Source organism: Camelus ferus, chromosome 15 (genome assembly GCF_009834535.1).
Source record: "Camelus ferus isolate YT-003-E chromosome 15, BCGSAC_Cfer_1.0, whole genome shotgun sequence".
In the NCBI taxonomy this organism is placed as follows: Eukaryota; Metazoa; Chordata; class Mammalia; order Artiodactyla; family Camelidae; genus Camelus; species Camelus ferus.
The window spans coordinates 55673772-55693374 of record NC_045710.1 but is presented as its reverse complement, the minus strand read 5'-3'; the positions used below and the strand labels follow the sequence as shown (position 1 = coordinate 55693374).

General features: G+C 42.5%; 1 long non-coding RNA gene across 1 annotated transcript in view; it reads left to right on the top strand.

The window, feature by feature from the left end:
* Nucleotides 1-17720, top strand: part of LOC116668852 — a 20829-nt gene extending 3109 nt beyond the window's left edge. The window contains exons 2-3 of the long non-coding RNA XR_004326046.1: nt 10853-10854; nt 17567-17720. This is a non-coding gene — a long non-coding RNA (uncharacterized LOC116668852). The remainder of the gene's footprint in view (nt 1-10852; nt 10855-17566) is intronic.
* The last annotated feature ends 1883 nt before the right edge of the window (nt 17721-19603 follow it).

Here is a 19603-nt window from a genome sequence, read left to right as displayed (position 1 = left end):
CTATAATGATTTTATCTGACCAAGTGTTTTGAAACCTTTTAACAAGTTTCCCAAATATCAAATTTTAATTAAAGTTCTTTTGACTGGAGGTCAAAGAAGCCCTCTGAAACATCCCAAAGAGATATTAAACTAATTAGACATATTTGCTATGTTAAATGACTTTTAAAAAAATTGACAAGTAATTCAGGGTAAAACTTGGATTATATTGTGGAGATAAACACCACTAATATATTTATTCCAAAATCTAATATGTTCTGGTATCACCCTTAATGATAATTATTATTCTAAAACATTGCATTGAGAAGGTAAATGTTGGGCTGGGCCAAGATTGGGCTGGGCTAACCAATGAATTTTAAGTTTCACCTTTTAAGACCAGTTTCAGGTAACTGCAAGTGACCCTTCATTTTGCTTTCATGATACTGCCTAGCTGTACACCCTATAGGTTGATGGACCCTAAAATTGTAATCGGCCCTGTAAAACCTCACTTACACTACAAAGAGATGCTCAGAGCTCCAGATCAATAGCCCTAGAGCCCACCAGCGCAATAAAACTGAGTACTCCAACCCTCCAAGTGGTGTTTATTTTTGGCAGGCCTGACAATTCTGTAACATTTCTGGAGGCCCCAGCGAGTTTCAACCACACCGACCCCTTGAGCATCTGGGCTGGTGGCTATGGCCAATTGGGAGATGGGACTCTGGTGATGAATTAGGTGGCACCACCTGACGGTATTCCAGATTCTCTTTGCGGCAGTGGATCAGTCCCCGTGAGGCCGAACCTCAGCCAGACTCGGTGAAGGGACGGACAGCCTCGTCAGGCTACTTTTCGGACAGGGTAGACCCCTGGCGATAAAATCGGATCCTGTCCCAGTGGGCAGAAGAGGATTCAGATACACTTCTGCACTAGAATGTTGCACCAGGCTTCAGGATAAGGAGGGAGGATAGTTGTTAATATCGTGTGAGTGTGTGAATGAAAGTGTGGCCTGAAGTGTACGCGCTCAAGGTCTAATTTGTAGCTCCAAAGCTTCTAACTATGGAGTTTGAATGAGTCCCAACCTGCAGTTCCATGGTGACCTCATAGGTCTCAGGGCAGTATCCACTCCTTACGGTATCGAACAGAGTCACCCGTTTATACTGGCCAGCCAAAGTTAAGAGGAACAGTTTTCCCTCTGAGGGGAGTGGTCAGGTGGACGTAGTGAAAACTTTCCCTTGTCTTGTCTGTGACCCCAGCACAGAGCGGCCTTAGTGGGAGGGAAAGAGACATAAAACGGCCAGTGAGTCAACGCACCCTCTGCCTCCAGAAGCTAGGATGCTATTTATTTGAGAAAGTCTCTTACTTAACCTTGTCACAGAAAACCTGAGTCTTGCTTTCCCAGTTCTTGAACCAGCCAAAGGGTGTCCATTTTGCCTACTCTCAGACCCTCAGGATTTGAGTTTACAACAGAGATTTCTTCTAGTCTGGGCTCACCAACACTAGAAGTCCTCTTTCTAGTCCATTTGTATAGCCATCAACCGTCAGTCCCTGTCCCTTATTATGTTAGTTCAGGATATAGAGAGGATTTGATGAGGAAGCCGCTGGAGCTAGGTCTTGTCTTAGGCTTTAGAGACGTCAGCTGTGGCTGGAAACTGGTCTTTCTGACCAAGTTAGCCTTCAAATGACTCATAGAGCCAGCAAGAGAGCTGTTCTCCTGCGAACCCCAGTGCTTTGAAGAGTGAAGAAGGAGATAAAAAGGCTGCCTTACCAAGCACACAAACTAACAGGCCTATACCCTTAAAACACCTAGAGAAAATGGGAGGCTCAAAGTCAAAACCCACTGTCCTAGACTGCATGATCTAGAATTTCAAAAAGGGGTACACAAGAGACTGTGGAGTTTGAGTGGCTCCGGCAAGCCCCACAACGCATGCGTGTTAGAATGGCTGAGCTTTGCAGTCAGATGGCCCTCAGGAGGAACTTTAGACCTAGCAAAAGTGCAAGCAGTCTATCAAATAATCACCAGAACTCCAGGCCACCCACATCAATTCCCTTACCTTGACTCCTGGCTGAATATTGTGCAGACTCCACCCCCGTGGATTCGTGTCTGCTCAAATGGATTTGGACAATGCAAGATATTATCTGCTAAGCCTATTGAGACCAAGAAGATAGATAGAGAAAAGCCTATTTTTCAGGGAGACACAGGGGATGAGATTTTCCTGTATTCTGTCCCTGGGACACACACCTCCGATGCCACCAGAAACACCAACACCCACTCTGTCACCTCCCCAAACTGAGAGTCCAGAGGCAGAGTCCAACCCCCCATCTGAGACAGCAGGAATGAGACTCCGCTCAGCACAAGCTGGGAGACCAGCACCATTGGCCTTCCAAATGCTGCTGCAGGAGACACAAGGGCCGCAGCAAGTTGGGGAAGACGGGACTGTCAAACCTGGTCACCCGAAGTTCTACTATCAACCATTTAGCACCACAGACCTTCTTAATTGGTGCTATCATACTCATTCCTACTCTGAAAAGCCACAATCGTAGAGTCTATCTTGTTCTCACCGGCCCACTTCCGAAGAGTTCCGTCAGTTGCTTCTGACCCTTTTCTGTATGGAAGTGAGGAGATGCATTCTCACTGAAGCACAAAAATGGCTGCAGAACCAAGGCCCCAGGGACACATTGAATACTGCAGAATGGGCCAAGACACAGGCCCCTGACACGAGAACATATTTGGACTTTAAAACCCAAGAAGGAATAGAGGCACTACATGAGTACCAGAAGGCTATCTTACAAGGGTTAAAGACGGGAGCCAGGAAGATGACTAATATGTCTAAAATGACTACGGTGGCCCAGAGGCCAGAAGAAACACACATTCACTTCTATGAGAGACTAAGTGAAGCCTTCTGAGTCTATACTCCATTCCATCCTGAGGCCCAAGGAAACCACCCTATGATCAACGCTGCTTTTGTAGCTGAATAGTGCCCGGATATATGCTGGAAACTCCAGGAACTGGGTGGAATAGCAGGATGAACTCTACACAACTGCTGGAAGTAGCAAACAAAGTTTTCATAAATCAAGAGCTGGAAGTCCAACGAGAGGCAGACTGGTGAATGAAACAGAAAGCAGCACTCCTTGCAGCAGCCCTGGTGAAAATTGGCTTCAACCAGAATCCCGTACCACCCTGGAAGATGGGACTGCAAACCCCAAAGCCTTGAGTTGAGACCAGTGTGTGTGTGCTGACAGGAGACAGCATGTTGCAAGAATGAGTGCCCAAATAGAAAGAATGGGCAGAGGGCGCCCTCAAGAAGCCTACATACCAATTGGAACCACCAACTGAAAACCTCATTGGACTGGCTGGAATTGACTCAGAATAGGAAGGACTAGGTTCCTTTCCCTGGGCCCCCAGGAGCCCAAGGTCGAAATGTAAATAGGGCGCCAGCCAATGAATTTTATGGTAGGAACAGGAGCCGAATATTCTGTGGTGACCTAGCCTACAGCCCCCTTAACCAAGAAAAAGGCAATTATTATAGTGGCTACTGGGGACTTGACGGCCCAAAATTTCTGTCTATCACGATCCTGCCAAGTATGGGGCCATCTACTGACACATGAAATTTTATACTAGCCTGAGTGCTTGATACCATTGCTCGGAAGAGACTTTCTATCAAATTGGGATCTCAAGTCAACTTTGTTCCTGGAGAACAGACGCACGTGACCCTCCAGGAAGGGGCCATGATCCTGGCAGTCTCCATTAACTGAGAGGAGCAATGACATTTGTATGAAATTAGTGAATCCCAGAACTCATGGAAGAGTTCCCATCGGTCTGGGATGAAAATGGGCCACCAGGCCTAGCACATAATCAGACACCACTAGTAACTGACCTCAAGCCTGGAGCTAGCCCAGTCAGGCAGAGAGGCACACCTAGGAATCCAGAAGCACATACAGCGCCTATGACAAGAGGGAGTCTTAACTGAATGCATAACTCCTTGGAACACACCATTGCTCCCGGTAAAGAAAGTGGAGGGAACAGACTAAAGACCAGTTCAGGATCTACGGAAGGACAACGAAGTAGCCATCACCATATACTAAGTGGTGCCAAACCCATATGCTCTCCTAGGCCTCATTCCCACAAGTCCCAAATGGTTCACCCATATGGACTTTAAAGACGCTTTCTTCTACCTTCAACTCTAGCTGGTGAACCAACCCATATTCTCACTTGAATGGGAGGATCCTCATACAAGGGGGAAATGCAACTGGCCAGGATGTACCTTCCCCAAGTGTTTAAAAACCCTTCCACCTGTTCGGAGAGGTGCTAGCTGCAGACAGTGTAAAATTCCCTGGGGAAACATTGAACTGCACCCTGCTCCAATATGTGGACAATTTGTATGTTACTATCCAGTCCAGATGAAGAAGATTATTGGAGAGGAACTTGAGCCCTCCTGGAGTTACTCCAGATGACGGGATACAAGTTCTCATGGAAAAAGGACCCAAATATGTAAGAAGACAGTCAAATACCTGGGATTCATTATATCAGAAGGACAACAAAAATTCGGGCTGGAACAACAACAACAAAAAAACTTATCTGCACTATACCCCAACCACAAATAAAAAGGTAAAAATGGGAGTTCCTAGGTGCAGACAGTTTCTGCCAGACCTGCATCCCTGGGTTTTCAACGATAACCAAGCCCCTCTATGAGGCAGCTGTTGGGTCAGGAAAGGAAACACTCAAGGGGGAAGCTGAACAATAGAATGCTTTCAGGCAACTTGAAGAACTATTAATCCAGGCCCCGGCATTGGGCCTGCCAGAAGTGGCATGGGAATTCAATCTGTTCATACAAGAAAGAGATAGAATCACTCTCGGAGTCCTGACTCAGAATGTGGGGCCATGACAGTGCCCAGTGGCCTATTTGTCTAAAAGACTGGACCCAGTGGCATCAGGATGGCCTCCCTGTGTGCAGTCTCACACTGCCATATCCCTCCTTGTCAAGAAGGCAGAAAAACCCATGCTGGGGCAGACTTTAAGCATAAAAGTACCCCAATCCATGGTGATCCCAATGAACAACCCAAGTTACAAGTAGATAAATACTGCAAGGGTGACCCACTACCAGAGGCTACATTGCGAGAATCCAAGGTGCGCCTGGAGACTGTAAGAACCTGAAATCCAGCCACTTACCTACCTGAAGGGGAAGGACAGCCTGACCATGAATGAGAGGAAGTCATTGAAGAAGTATACACAAGCAGGCCTGATCTGACTGACATGCGCCTCCAAAACCCAGACTTGGAGCTCTTTATGGACAGCAGCAGTTACATGCAAGATGGGCAACTGCGTGCAGGATATGCCATCACAACAACATGCAATGTGATCAAGGCAGAACCCCTTCCCCCAGGATGGTCCACCCAATGAGCAGAAATTTGAGTGTGGTCCGGGCACTAAGAGAAGGGAGAGGATAGAGAGTCAATATATGTACAGACACCAAACATGCTTTTGCAACCCTAAATGTACATGGAGCCATCTATAAGGAGAGGGGACTCTTGACTGCTGGGGGAAAGGAAATGAAGAACAAAGAAGTAATTCTACAGTAATTCTGCTGGAGGCAATATGGGATCAGAAGGAAGTGGCCGTTATCCATTGTGAGGGACACCAAAAAGGAAATGACTCTGTGAGCCGAGGTAACATGCTGGCTGATCAAAAGACAAAAGAGGCAGCTGCCCAGGAAAAGCTCGTAACCAAAATTATGGCAGCACCATAGTTATCCACTTCCCCAGATTATAGTCATAATGAAAACAAGTGGGCACAAGCAGAACAAGGGGGAAAAAAAAAGAAGAAGAAAGAAGAAAAGGACGGATAATGGGTCATGGCAGATGGGAGAATATTTCTTTCAGAGTGACTGGCCTACTGCATAGTCAAACAGCAACATGAAGCCACCCTCGTGGAAAAAATGGCTCTGGAGACACTCCTATAGTGATATTTCCTGATTTCCCACCTCCCCACATCATGTACTTCAGTCTCTCAATGCTGTTTGCTCTGCTCTCAAAACAACCCAAAGCAAGGACCTCTTGGGACAATGGGAATAAAATGATGCAGACGGGCTCCCCTCAAACACCTAGAAGTAGACTTTAGAGATCTTGGACCCAGTAGGGGATAGAAATACCTACTGGTTTTCATCTGCACCTTCACAAAATGGGTGGAAGCTTATCCCACCAGGACTGATGAAACAAGTGTGGCCACAAAGGCTCTCCTCAGAGAAGTCATTCCTTGATTTGGAATGCCTACCTCCATCGGGTCTGCCTTAGTGGCAGAGGTTGTACAACTGGCAAAAAACACTGAATATCCGTTGGAACTTACACACAAGCATATCAACACCAAAGTTCCGGGAAACTAAAGGACACTGAAATAAATTATAACCAAAATAAACCAAGAAATTCAGCTCCCTTGGGTGGACATTTTGCCCTTGGCTCTGTTGCGAATTTGATGCACCCTGAGGTTTAACATTGTGTAGTCCTCATTTGAGATTCTCTATGGGAGGCCCCCAATCATAGTCAATGAAGGAAGCAGTACCACAGTGATAGGAAACTTAGAGCACCACCGCCAGTTACAAGGGTTAGAACAAGTCTTATGGGAGAATCTGGGGGTGGATAATAGAAAGAACTCCAGTCTCACCAGGGATCCAAGTACATCCCCACAAACTGGGAGACCAAGTATGGGTAAAGGACTGGATAAAGTAACCTCTCAAGCCAACGTGGAGGGGACCATATGTGATTGTACTAGCTACCTGTACAGCTGTTAAAGTTGCAGGAATCATCCCATGGATTCATCACTCCAGGATTAAGATGGTGACCCCACCCAAGGCAGAAGTTCTCTGGAGAGCTGTGAGCATCCTGGGAGAACCACTCAGCCTCAAAAAATGGAGAACCCAGGAGAAAGGCTACAAGCCCTGCTCTAGTCACATCCAGAGGCTGGCTAGTCAACACATGGCTGAAGCTTGAGGAGAAACTACCGAATATTCTCTTCCTGTGCTCCCTTACCCCTTTCCTTACTTGCTATATTCGCCTGCCTAATAGCAGTGGGGCTGGCCAGCACTGCACCACCTGACTGGAGCATAGGCCAAAACATGTTGATAGCCCTTTTATACCTTGTTATAGGTAGCTCTCTCATTATGGCAATATGCATAAGATAACCTTAAGGCTGAAGTTACTGGCTCTAATGCCTTCACTTCCCTGGGCTTTGCAATTCACTTTTGTTGAACTGGGTGACAGGTGGACCAAATGCCCACCTGGATTCACAGCTTACACCTATAAGCCAAGTCAATGCTATGACTCAGCTTCAGAGTGCACATATCAGGGCAGACCCTACGGATTGTTACAGTTAAGTCTTCCTCTTATGTGGCATCAAGTGCTATGGCACGCCAGGAATGCTGGTTGCTGGACCAAGCAAACACATTATGGGATGAATGATGGAAGAGGGATAAAAGACCAGGCACAACAGCAAGAAGTACAACCAGCAGCCCAGAGGCTACACCAGAAGCTATTGCCTTCCCGGGAGCCCATAAGACTCCCGCATTTAGCCGAGCCTCGGAATCTGGCTGCACAAATAGTTGTGCTGTTGGCGACGGTCCATGGAATTCTTAATCATTCCAATCCAAACCTAGCAAAGGATTGCTGGCTGTGCTTGCATCACGGTTCTATCCCATTCAGCACCTAGCTGTGCCTTTGGCAAAAATAAGGTTTTCACCAGGACTAATGTTGATGCTGCATCCACCGCTAGGGCACCCAGGCTAAACAGGGTAGAGCTCACCTACAAGGCACCAGAATGTTATTTCAACAATGGAACCAATCCATTAGGAAGCAATCTGACCATAAATCAATACCATAAAACCACACGTACTATGTGTCAGGGCTGCCAGCTCACACAGGGATGGTGTTCTAAGAATGGGACTTATTTTATGTGTGGCGAGTTTGTGTATGGCTGCCTCCCTGCAAATTGGACATGGCTGTGTGCTTTAGCCTACCTCAGCCCCCAGATAGACATTTTTACCAACAACTAGAGTCTCCCTATTCCAGTTGTAGCTCACCAGGAGCCATGAACAGTAAAGCAGGCTGTACAACTAATCCCTTTTATCATGGGGCTGGGAGGGCTGACCGGGGTAGGCATGGGAATCTGTGGCATAACCTCATCCTCTTATTACTATTATCAGCTCTCAAGGGAGTTCAATCAGGAATTCCAATATGTGGCAGAAACTCTGGGGGCTCTGCAAAATCAAATTGACTCCCTGGCCGAAGTGATCTTACAGAACAGGAGGGGTCTGGACCTACTCATGGCCAAAGAAGGGGCACTATGCCTCTTCCTAAGTGAAGAGTGCTGTTTTTATGCCAATCAATCAGGAATTGTCAGAGGGATGGGCCAAGAGTTACAGGACCAGGTGGAGCAGAGAAAATATATTTCAGACAAGGGCCCACAGACAGGCCCCTGGGGCTGGACCTCCTGGATTGCACCATTCATAAGTCCCTTGTTCCTAATTTGTGCAGCCCTACAATTTGGGCCCTGTATCTTAAACTTCATGACCCATTTTGTCTGTGAATGGTCAGAGGCTATAAATCTCCAGGTGTCAGCTTCCAATTATGAGTCTCTACAACAAATGGAGGACGATGCTGACTCCAACCTTGATTGTAAAATGTTCAAGAGCAGGAAGTGAGAAGAAAAACGTTGTTCTGGGCCAAGACTTGGCCGGGCTAACTCATGAATTTTAAGTTTTAACTTTCTATGCCGATTTTGGGTTACTGCAAGGGATTGTTTCCGCTTTTATGATACTGCCTACCTGTACTCACCCTATTACTTGATGGACACCGAGCTTGTAAGCGACCATATCATACCTCACTTACACTTCCTGGAGGTGCTCAGAACTCCAGAGCTATAGCCCCTCTGAGCCCGCCAGTGTGTACTTCAATACTGGGTACTTCAACTTTCCGAGTGGTGTTTGTTTCTTGGCAGGCCTGCCATTTCTGTAACAGCATGTCAAAAATATCCAAGTTGCTTGTCAATTGCATTGTAATCTAATTTAAAGCATGCAATCTTAAGTCTGGTCATTCATAGAAACAGTTTTACTCAGGGTTGATAAAAACGACGATCTTCAGGAAGATTCATAAAAAGGGGACTTTTAAACAAATATGTTCCTGATAACTTTCAGATCATATCACTGAACTGGGTAAATTATGAAACTCTAGCAGAAACCTGAGGACTTCATCCAGATAAACAGAAATTAATTCCACGGACATGAATGAACTGGATAAATAAGATTGATAAACTTATGACATTTTTCTGAGATTTTTGAGAAACATACAGAGATTTACCCTTTATTTTCCAAAATAATGCTTTACTCTTTTTCTATGACCTACAAGTTGGTAAAGTAAGTCTTTGTAAACAAGGCTAAAACCTCTTTCTCTCTCTACCTGGTACTTCCTAGATTTAACTTCTCCAGCTGGATCCCCTGTGGATTTGAGGGTTATAGAAACCAGATTACAAATAGTTATATTAATCATTCTTTTAATTTGTTCTTTGTTTCTAAATTATTATGCTCTGTATGACTTTATTAATGTTACTAACTGTATTACTTACACTAATTTATAAGATTGTTCTTTCTTATATTTCCCAATGTGTACCTTGGCCTCCAAGAAAATTGATGATGGCTAAACACCTTAAGGAAAGAGATCACATTTATAATCCTGCATAGAATAATTGAAATAGTGTGATTCTAGAAATGGGAATGAGCAATAAGGGGGAAACTATTCCTGGATCATAATAGACTAGAAAGACAGGCAATCCACTAGAATTTTTGAATATCAAAAGGGCCTGATTCAAACATTAGCACTTTGAGTGGCATCTCAACAGAAACTTCACCTTTTCTAGGAATGAGCCTTTGTAGTACCATGGGACAAAACTGGTCATGGAATGTCTCCAAAACTTTTGGTTGAACTTAGGACTAAGGGGGAGCACTGTGAATGAAAAATACTACAAACCATATCAGTAAACAAAGAATGCTGAAGTCATCAAGTCATCGGCCATCCCCTAGTGAACATCCCCTAGTGGAGACAAGTCTGCAGCCCAGCCTCTGCAGCCACTCACAATGCTGCACTCTGAGGGGGCTGAGAATAAGAAAGGACAGGATACTAGCACTAGATAGCTAGATCCTTGTCAAAGGAATGAATTCAGTGAACCCAAATGTTTGCTTCCTCCCACACATAGGAAAGCACTAAATTCTTTAATTCGAGATGCCTGGTTTTCTTTAGTTAACAAGTAAGCTTTTAATGTTCCAACTACCTGGTCTTTGTTGTAAAACCCCTGTATATCCTAGCTCCTCCCAGACTTCTTTGGAGCAGTTCCTCAGAGTTATCTGAGAGGCTGTCATCCCAGACTTAAAGGGATTTGAATCCTCAGAAATGTCCACCAAATAAAACATTGCTCTCACCTTTAGGCTCTGCATTTATATCAGTTAACAGACCCATGATGTGAGTGACATAAAACAAGAAAAACGGTTAGGTTTAGTGCCCGAAGAATTGCAGACACTTGATCCTACTGACATAGTGAAAATGCATTCTGCAACACTCATTAAAATTACCACAGACTTAAATAAACCTAGGCCCAATATTCATCAACACTCACTGAAGTAAGAAGTTATAGAATAAAAGAAACCCTCCTGATATCCACTTACATTGAGAAAGGGCTTGTTTTGCCTTGCACCAGCCCCTGTAACATTCCCATTCTGCCAGTTGAGAAACCTAATGGCCGAGTCTGGAGACTTGTACAGGATTTGAGATCTGTTAATGCTATTATTTCTCACCTTTCTGCAGTATCTAAAATAGGCAATTTACAGTTCTATATCCCTAAAAGTCGTGACTTTCTTTTCTGTGTTAGATCTCTGAAGTGAAATCTTCATTACTCCTCTACATCCTGATGACCAATACATTTTTGCCTTCACTTGGAATGGGTGACAATATATATGGACTCTGATGCCACAGGGCTACACTGAAAACTACACTTTACTTTCCTGAGATACTAATAGCGGCCTAGGTAATCTAGTTTTTCTCATGAATCACATTTGACACAATATTTAAATGTCTTGCTGTTGTGTTCAAATCCTTTAATCGATAGCAAGACAGCCTGTACTTGCTCTGGAAGTTAGCTTCAAGGGGAATTAAACTATCCAAAGAAAAATTACAATTTTGTAAAGGTAACGAAAAATATTTAGGAGATGTGATATCTGAAGAAGGGCATTTAATAGACCTATACAGAATAAAGAGCATTGTGGCTTTCCCTGTTCCTAAAGCAAAAGCACAACTAAGTAGATTTCTAGGCCTTGCAAGCTACCACGGGAAGTTGATCCCACATTACTCTTTAGTGGCTCAACATTTAATGAATTACTTAAACAAGACAAAATGGAGACTCTTTGTTGGGAAACTGAACATTCTAAAGCCAAGGAGACTATAAAGGGACTTTTAGCAAAGGCTGTGGCCTTCGAGCACCCAAATTATAATTTGCCATTTTTTAATCTCTTCATATGTGAAAACAAGGGTTTCACCCTAGGAATATTAACCCAACAACAGGGCGGGTACTAAGAACCAATGAACTTTTACAGCCAGCAGCGAGATTCAGTAGCCAAACTCCCACCCCCTGGACTCCAGGCTGTTACAAGAGCAGCTACGCGGTGTCAAACCACAGAAGGGAGAGTCTTGAGTCATGTTCTGTGTCTTTTCCCTCACTCTGTCAAAGTTTACTAAACTCTTACCACAGGCAAACTTATTCAGCAAGTCTCTTCTCATGAGATTACCTTGCTCTCTCCACAGTGTAACAAACTTAATCCTTGCTCCCAGAAGAATCCGACATCATAATAAAAACATGATTGTGCTATTTTACCTGGCATTTTATCTCCTAGCGTTGACCTTTAGGAAGCCCAATGAGTAATCCTGGTTTTATATTATTGACGGTTGGTTCATAACTATGGGAACATCAAGGAAACTACCAGAGTGGCTACAGCATTGCTTCTCCAGAGTCTGTTTTGGAAAATGACCACTTGCCTAATAATCATTTTTGCCCAACAGGCTGAACAGTGCATATCTGTTGGCAAAAGAGGAATCTGCTAACATTTACATACACAGCTGCTATGCTCTTGGGGTGGCACATGATTTGGTTGTGCTCTGGTATCAAACAGGATTTTTAACATCCTCACAACAGTCCATCGAATATAGGAAACACATAGTGGAGATTTTAGGTGCAATTCTCCTACCAAATATACTTGCTATTCTTAAGGTATCTGCTCATTCAAAGGCTGATACTGTAGAAGCAAAATGAAACTCTAGCCAATCACACCATGAAGATATCAGCTTTAGAAAACACAACAAACAACTAAACACTGGACTTCCCTTTCAGCCTCCCAGTAAATTTACTGATAGATTGTAAAACTGCAGAGAAAAGTGCAAGGGAAAAAAAAGTCAGTTGCTCACAGCAAGATGTTTCAATTTCAACAGAGAGCTGTGGTTAGGCCCAAATGGAAAGCCTATCCTACCATTTGGAACTCAACACCCTCATTTTAAAATATATTTATGACTTAACCCATTGGAACCCAGATAAGATGGTGTTACATGGTACACAATAACCAGTTTTTGGGGTAAGCCTTATTTTACTATAGCTTGGAAGGTATATTCAAGTTGTGATACTTGTCCAAAAGTACAACCCAGAAATGCCTTTACATAATTCTCAAGAAAATTTTCCATTACCTATGGGTTCTTTTGAAATATGGTAAGTTGTCATTAAACAAATTCCTCCTTCCCGAGGTTATCAATAAATCTGTGTTATGATCTGTATGTTTACACACTGGGTTGAGGCATTACCATGCAGAAGGGTCACAACACAATCAGTAGGGAAACTGATCTTAGAAAGAGTGATTCCCAATTGGGGAATCTCCTCAGACCTTCAAAGTGATAGAGGAATTCATTTTAATGGGCAAATTGTTAAAGAGACTTGTAAAATTCGGCTGATTATGCAACATTTCCAATGTTCCTATGACGCCTGGACTTCGGGTTAGTAGAAAGAACAAGTGAAACAATTAAAACTCAATTGGCTAAATTTATAGAGGCTTATTCCTTACCCTGGCCTAAGGCCCTCACATGGGTTCTCCTCAACTTCAACCTAAATTCTATTGACTAAAATACAATCACACAAGCTGAGAGCTGTGAGTTAAGTGTCATTTGGGGTGAAATGAGGACTATAGCCCAGGAGTCAGCATTTCAGATAGCCCTGAGTGACTGCTGCTAAGACGCAAGGAGGAACTCAGTATTATATGATTTTGGTGAAGGGAGGTACGTGCAATCAGGCACACATTTAGACAGAGGCTTGCTTCTAGTCACGAAGGGCAGATGTCACTGTTAATGAACGTTGTGCTTTCCTAGATATGAGATGATGCAAGACGAAAATCTTCTGAAAAAAATCTATCTAAAGGTCAGTTTTGCCAGTCTTTCCCAGAGCACAGAGGGCCTCATTCCTGATCTCCCATCTGAACTTCTCTCATGGTGTGTTGAAGTTCAGAGGCTGCAGCTCATGATTTAATCTTTGTAGAGGTAGGTGGCAAGTATCAATTTTCAGTTAGAAGGGCCCTCCCATGGTCATAAATTAAACCATGGTTTGGGAGACATTTCATCCCACCGTGCTGGGAGTTCTTGTTCTTAGGTGAGGGGAGGATTTCATTGATAGGACACTCAGTGTGCAATTATGTGATTGGGCCTTATTAACAGTGGCAAAAATTCTCTGTACCACCTGTCTTAACTAGTCTGTTATGGTCCACGAAAACATATCCTCTTGTTGCTTCTTCCCATATCTAGTGTTACACAAATACAGTCATTGATCTTTCACACAACCATGTATTTGGTCAATTCCTGCAAGTTGCCTAGGCATCATTTTATTAGAGTTTCAGCCACACATTTGGTAATGCAAGAAAAAAAACAACAATTTATAGGACAGGCTAAATAAAAATAATACAGCAAGCAGTATTAGTAAGGACATAATTGAGAATTTAAGCCAAGAACTTCCATTAGGTGTGGCCCAGTATATCTCCAGGTCATCTGATTTAGACTGTTCTGTACCAATTCTTGTCTTTAACGATGCTGATACACAGGCATTGTTTATAAGACACCAGCCAAATTTTCTGGTGTTACTAGGATGGCTATTCTTAGTATAGTTTAACTGTTTCCTATATAAACGGTCACTTTACTGATCACAGCCTGGTGCGAACAACAGAAGTCATTCCCACAACTGAGGGAAGATTTGTTCTTTGGTTGAAATTTTGCTTGTTGCTTTGACTGAGTTTGAGTAACTTTAGAAGAAAATTTGTATTTGTGACCAGGTTCAGAGAGGGGTAATATCCTGGTAATAATAATAGTGCCCTGAACAGAACTGTAGTTTATCTTTCCTAGAGTGCATGTCCTACAGGCCATCCAATTAGAGCCTTTGAGTGGATGAACACACCAAGATATCCAAAAGTACTGGCTATATGTACTGGACCATAAGCCAATTGGATTAACTTTAACTCTGCAAAAAATTGTGAGGTTCATTCAGTTCATAAGCAAGGCTGTGAGGAATTAGCAAGTTATTTGCTATGTACAGCCCTGGTCTGGTGCCTTGGGTCAGCCATCTACCTCAGATGTTGTCTTATGCTCACTCTGGTCTGGTAGTTTCTCCTCTGTGTGAGCATAATTTTAAGGTGAACTTGGGGTACAGGAGTCTTCTCTATAGGCCAGTCCAGTGCAGAAAGTCTTTGTAAGTTGAAGTATAAATCTAAGAGTCCAATTACCCATCACTTTCATTATGCATGAGCTAGTTAAGAGTGACTGATATATGCCCCTCTCATCTATCTATGTCCTGGAGAGGGTCATTTAAATGGTTTTGTTTGCAAAATGCATAATTCCCGGGTGACAGGTCACGGAACATCTAATCTTCATCCAAAATTAGACCACTGAGGAAAACTTCAGGAAAAAAAAACTTACAGTCCTTTAATTATTTCAGTGAATTATTACAATATTACAACAGAACAGTAAGAAATTAACTGGGAAGCGAGTGTTAGGCAGTAGGTACAGATCTCAGTTATCAAAATGAGAATTTAATACCCACTGAAACATAATCTCTCTCTAAAGTTACCCACATTTCTACCAAATACAGCCAAATTTAGAATAATTTTTTTTGCAAAAATAGGCACATTTTCGATAAACTAGACCTGATAATTTATATAATAGCCTCCCTCTTTTACTTAGTTGGCTTTGCTGGAACTTCTATAAGGAATTTCAGGCCGAACACTTTTCAAAAAGACCCTCAGGGCCAGAAGAACCATGCCAGAGTCTTGTCATTGATTTTGCCTTACAGGTTTCTTAAGCTCCCAATAATTACTTGAGAGTTTTGCACCTGTTAGGAAGTGACCTCTTGGTTTACCTGACTCAGTTTTGGGAACCTAAGACCTTCCAATTTCTGAGACAATCAAATGGAGAGAAAAGATAAATATTTCAATTCTGCTTACAACGTGTTACCGTACCAAATTATTCTAAGTTATCATTAGCTTGAGGAGAAGAGTATCTTTATATTAAGTTTAAGGGATCAAGAGCCACCAGGAACTTACCCTAGTTCTGCCAATCAGATGTGACACTTCAGAAGAAACAGACCAATCTTTTCTTCCTCCAAGGAGATAGTTTGGGTGAATGCAGTCCACTGACAGGCAGAAGAAGGGATGAAAGTATTCCAAGAGCAAAAGTGTCTCTGGCAGCTGCTGGGTTCTAGTCTCTATTGTCCCTCCCATCAGTGCCCAGTGACAATTGCTCAAGCCTTGTTTTCCTGGCAGGGGAGTGGAACCTGAAGCTACTCTTAGAAAAGAGGGTGGTACTGTTCCTCACGTGGGTACCAAAGATATATTGCCAAAAGATTGCCTCCCATCCCTTATGAGTAAAAGAATGCAGAGACTGGGTCTTGGAGCTTAGATGAAGGAGGCAGCTTTATTACTTTGTCAGGCAAGAGACTCACAGCAGGCTAGTGTCTTTGGAACTGTAAAAACGAATTGAGGATGAACTAGGGTGGTTATATAGCCAAAGGTCAAACAACAAAACATAGATTAGCCATCAGTAGTATCATCTTCTTGTCAAAAGGTGTAGAGAGGCATCATGGTGTCTTCAGGGGGCCAATTTTACAGAGGCCAGTAATTGTCACTTTTCCTGTCCGTTCATCTCAAAAATGGTGTGGTTCTTTTAGATAATTTTGTATATTTTGTAGGGTTACAGATCTGTGACCTCCTTCTTAGAGGACAACTCAGAAGCCAAGCAAACAATAAACAGTAAATCATCAGTAGAAATCAACAGAACCATTTCTTTCTCATAAGTCTCAGAGTGGCATCATGGTGTCTCCATAGGACCAATTTCATAGAGGCCAGTAGTTGTCACTCTTTCAAACTCTTTATCTTATAAGTGCCTGAGGAGTGGTCTTCTTGGTAATGCAGGCTATTTTTTAAGGTTACATTCCTGTGAACTTCTTCATTGGGAATGACTCAGAGACCAAGCATGATTATAACTTTTGACTACTGGAATAAGGTAGAAGCTATAAGATCAATAGCTTTGGTTTTCACAGTGGGCCTGGAGCTGTGAGTAGTAACTGACCGGTGAGATTTGTTGACCACATCAAAGGCAAGCATATGAATTAGCAATCTGTTAGCCTAAGTGTGGTCATTTTATTAATTCTACTTCACTCTTGCATAGGAATCAAATGTTTTACAACCATGGCCACAATCCTTTGCATATTTTACAAATCAATTCAGTTGTTGGTGCCAACTAAAAATTGGTAATTGCCAAGTGTCTCTGCAAGGATTGGATCATGTTGACCCTTGCCATCTAACTCTACTTGGATTACATCAGAAGCTGTTGCAGCTGATGACCTCCAACACATCCTTTGCTCTGGGAAAACTCGCAGAACAGGTCTCCAGACAGTTAGATATTTTTAGAAGATTTTATCAGCCCAGGAATTTGCATCTCCTTGTATCTAGAAGAGTGTTAATCTCATTAACTGTGATGTGCTCCTCATGACAGGCAGCAAGTCTCTTCTTAAATGTCTGCTTCATTGCAGGTGTCCCTCTTCACCAAAAACATATATAATACTGAGTTCCCCCTGCCCCTTCAGAGTAGTTCCCCAGGGCTCTCTGGGATGTTTCCCGGGTCTGTAGTCCTCACTTTGCCCCAAACAAAACTTAACCCACCACCTTCAGGTTGTGTGTTGTATTGCAGTTGACATTGGGTTTACGGTCAATCATATGCATCCTGTACTTTGGGGTTGCCTTGGAGGGTTTCTCCACTCCAAGACTCTAATTGGATGGTACTTAGGACATTAATTTTAGAAAAGAAGAAATTGCAGTTCTGTCAGGGCCATTACTAATATAAATTGATAGGACCACCTCACTTAGCCAATCAAACTTACTTATTCTGACCATCTCAATAAATGTTTTCACTCAAGATTACTCAGCCTCAAAGAAAGAAAAGAAAAGAAAAGAAAGTAAAGAAAAGAAAAGTAAAGAAAAGAAAAGAAAAGTAAAGAAAAGAAAAAAAGGAAAAAAGAACTAAGTTTCAATCCAAAAAAGTAACTTCCAAATGATTAAGGACTTTCCTTCAGTTATGGGGTGGATTTATTTGGGTAATACCCGGCTATGGTTGTCCAAGTTTAAAGGCCCGTCTCTGTTGGAAACAAATTGTACTAAAGATAATCAATCTCGTAACACTAGGAAATTAGGCTGTGTGCCATATAAAAAAGTTAATATATTATTTCCCTTAAAGATAGTGACTGGTATGCAATCCATTGGGTCAGGTGACCAAGAATATACTGGGCCACAATCCAATGGAAGGCAATGCCTTTCATGGTCCATTCTATATCTCTGGCTTACTCCAGGATGGATAGGAAGGTGTGCTTTAGGAGTCCCTTGGTCTCAAGTCCACTTATGTACTAATTAATGTGCAACCCCCAGAAATTTACCATCAATACAAGCCCAATGGTCAAAGAGATCTGTATTTCACTGATATAATCATTTTGAGGGGGTGATGTGTGCCTTCAGGAGAATTGGAAGGATGTTACTTTCTACACTGAGGTCTTAACAAAATTTACCCAAAAGACTTTAAATAATGATTACAAGGCTAGTAGCTGACCAAATTCACAGATCTCCATGCTGAAGAAAGCTACGTTACAAAATTCTATGGCCCTTGATATTCTTACTGTATCTCAACTAGTTAATTACCTGTTCCACAATTCAGACCGAATGCTGCGTTTATTTCTTTTAATAGTAGATGAATCCCGAAATAGAATGCATTTAATGGCCAATGTGAAAAGCCAGATTGCTGCCTTAAGTGATCCAATTCCTAGCCTTGGTTAACTTTTGGGACTTTGGTTTAGTTCTGGAAGCTCATGGCATAAATCACTTCTTATGACTCTATTAAAGTTACTTGTATCCTTTCTATTTTATAAGATGCTTGCCTCTTACATTACTGGACATGTAACCAAGCCTTCTACAAAACTGAGGATAACTAAACATCTTGAGGCAATAGATCCCATATATGACGCTATATAGAGAAATTATAGTAGCGTAATTCTATGTATGGAAGAAGTAACGAGAGAAATCATTTCTTGGATCACAAGAGACTAGTAAAACAGGCAATGTAGAGAAATATAATTTATCAAGACAGAGCCTGACCCAAAACTAACACTTTGAGTGACCTATCAACAGAGACCTTGCCTAATGTAAAAATGAGACTTCCCAGAACCTGGAAACAAAATGGGTAATTAAATGCTTCCCAAACTTTGGTTGAATTTATGACCATGTGGGGGCACTGTGGATTAAGATGATCCCTTGTCATAGCAACAGACAAAGGATGTTGTGGCCATCAAACTGTCAGTCACAGCAGTTGCCCCCTTTGGGACACCCAGAAGGGACTCAGGATGGGAAAGAATGGGAAACTGGACTTGGATAGCATGGAAACACATTATATTTATAAACTTGAGATGTTAGGTTTTCTTTAATTAAAGTCAGCTTTTGATGTTCTGACTAACGGGCTTTGGTTGCAAAACTCCTATATATACTGGCTACCCTCTTACCTCTTAGAATCACAGTCTTAGAAGCAGTCCCTCAAGCCTCCCCATGGGCTTGAAATTTTGAGAAATTCTACCAAATAAAGCATAATTCTCATCTTTTAGGTAATGCCTTTTTTTTCTGCCAAGAAGTGGGATGTGGTTTTGCAGCTGTTTACAACTACAGAAAGAATAGAGGGCATTTACAGAAAAATCTGTGTGTCAATTGCACTTGAATGAAACCCCTTATCCACCCAAGAATTGGTTCTCTCGAATTGGTGAATCACATTTTTAAAAAGACATTACCTTAACTTTAAAGTTATTTTCATGCTTGGAGACATTTTGATGACCTTACCGAATAGCTGACTGAAATAATATTGGAGGGGAAGAAGGAGGGATAATTGCTGCCTTGTTTCTTAGAAGATATCAATTTAGGTTGGGGGTAAAAGCAGGTGTGAAAAACACCGTCTTTGCCCTCTGAGCTTATTATTTTCTCTTTTCCTCCCCCATCTC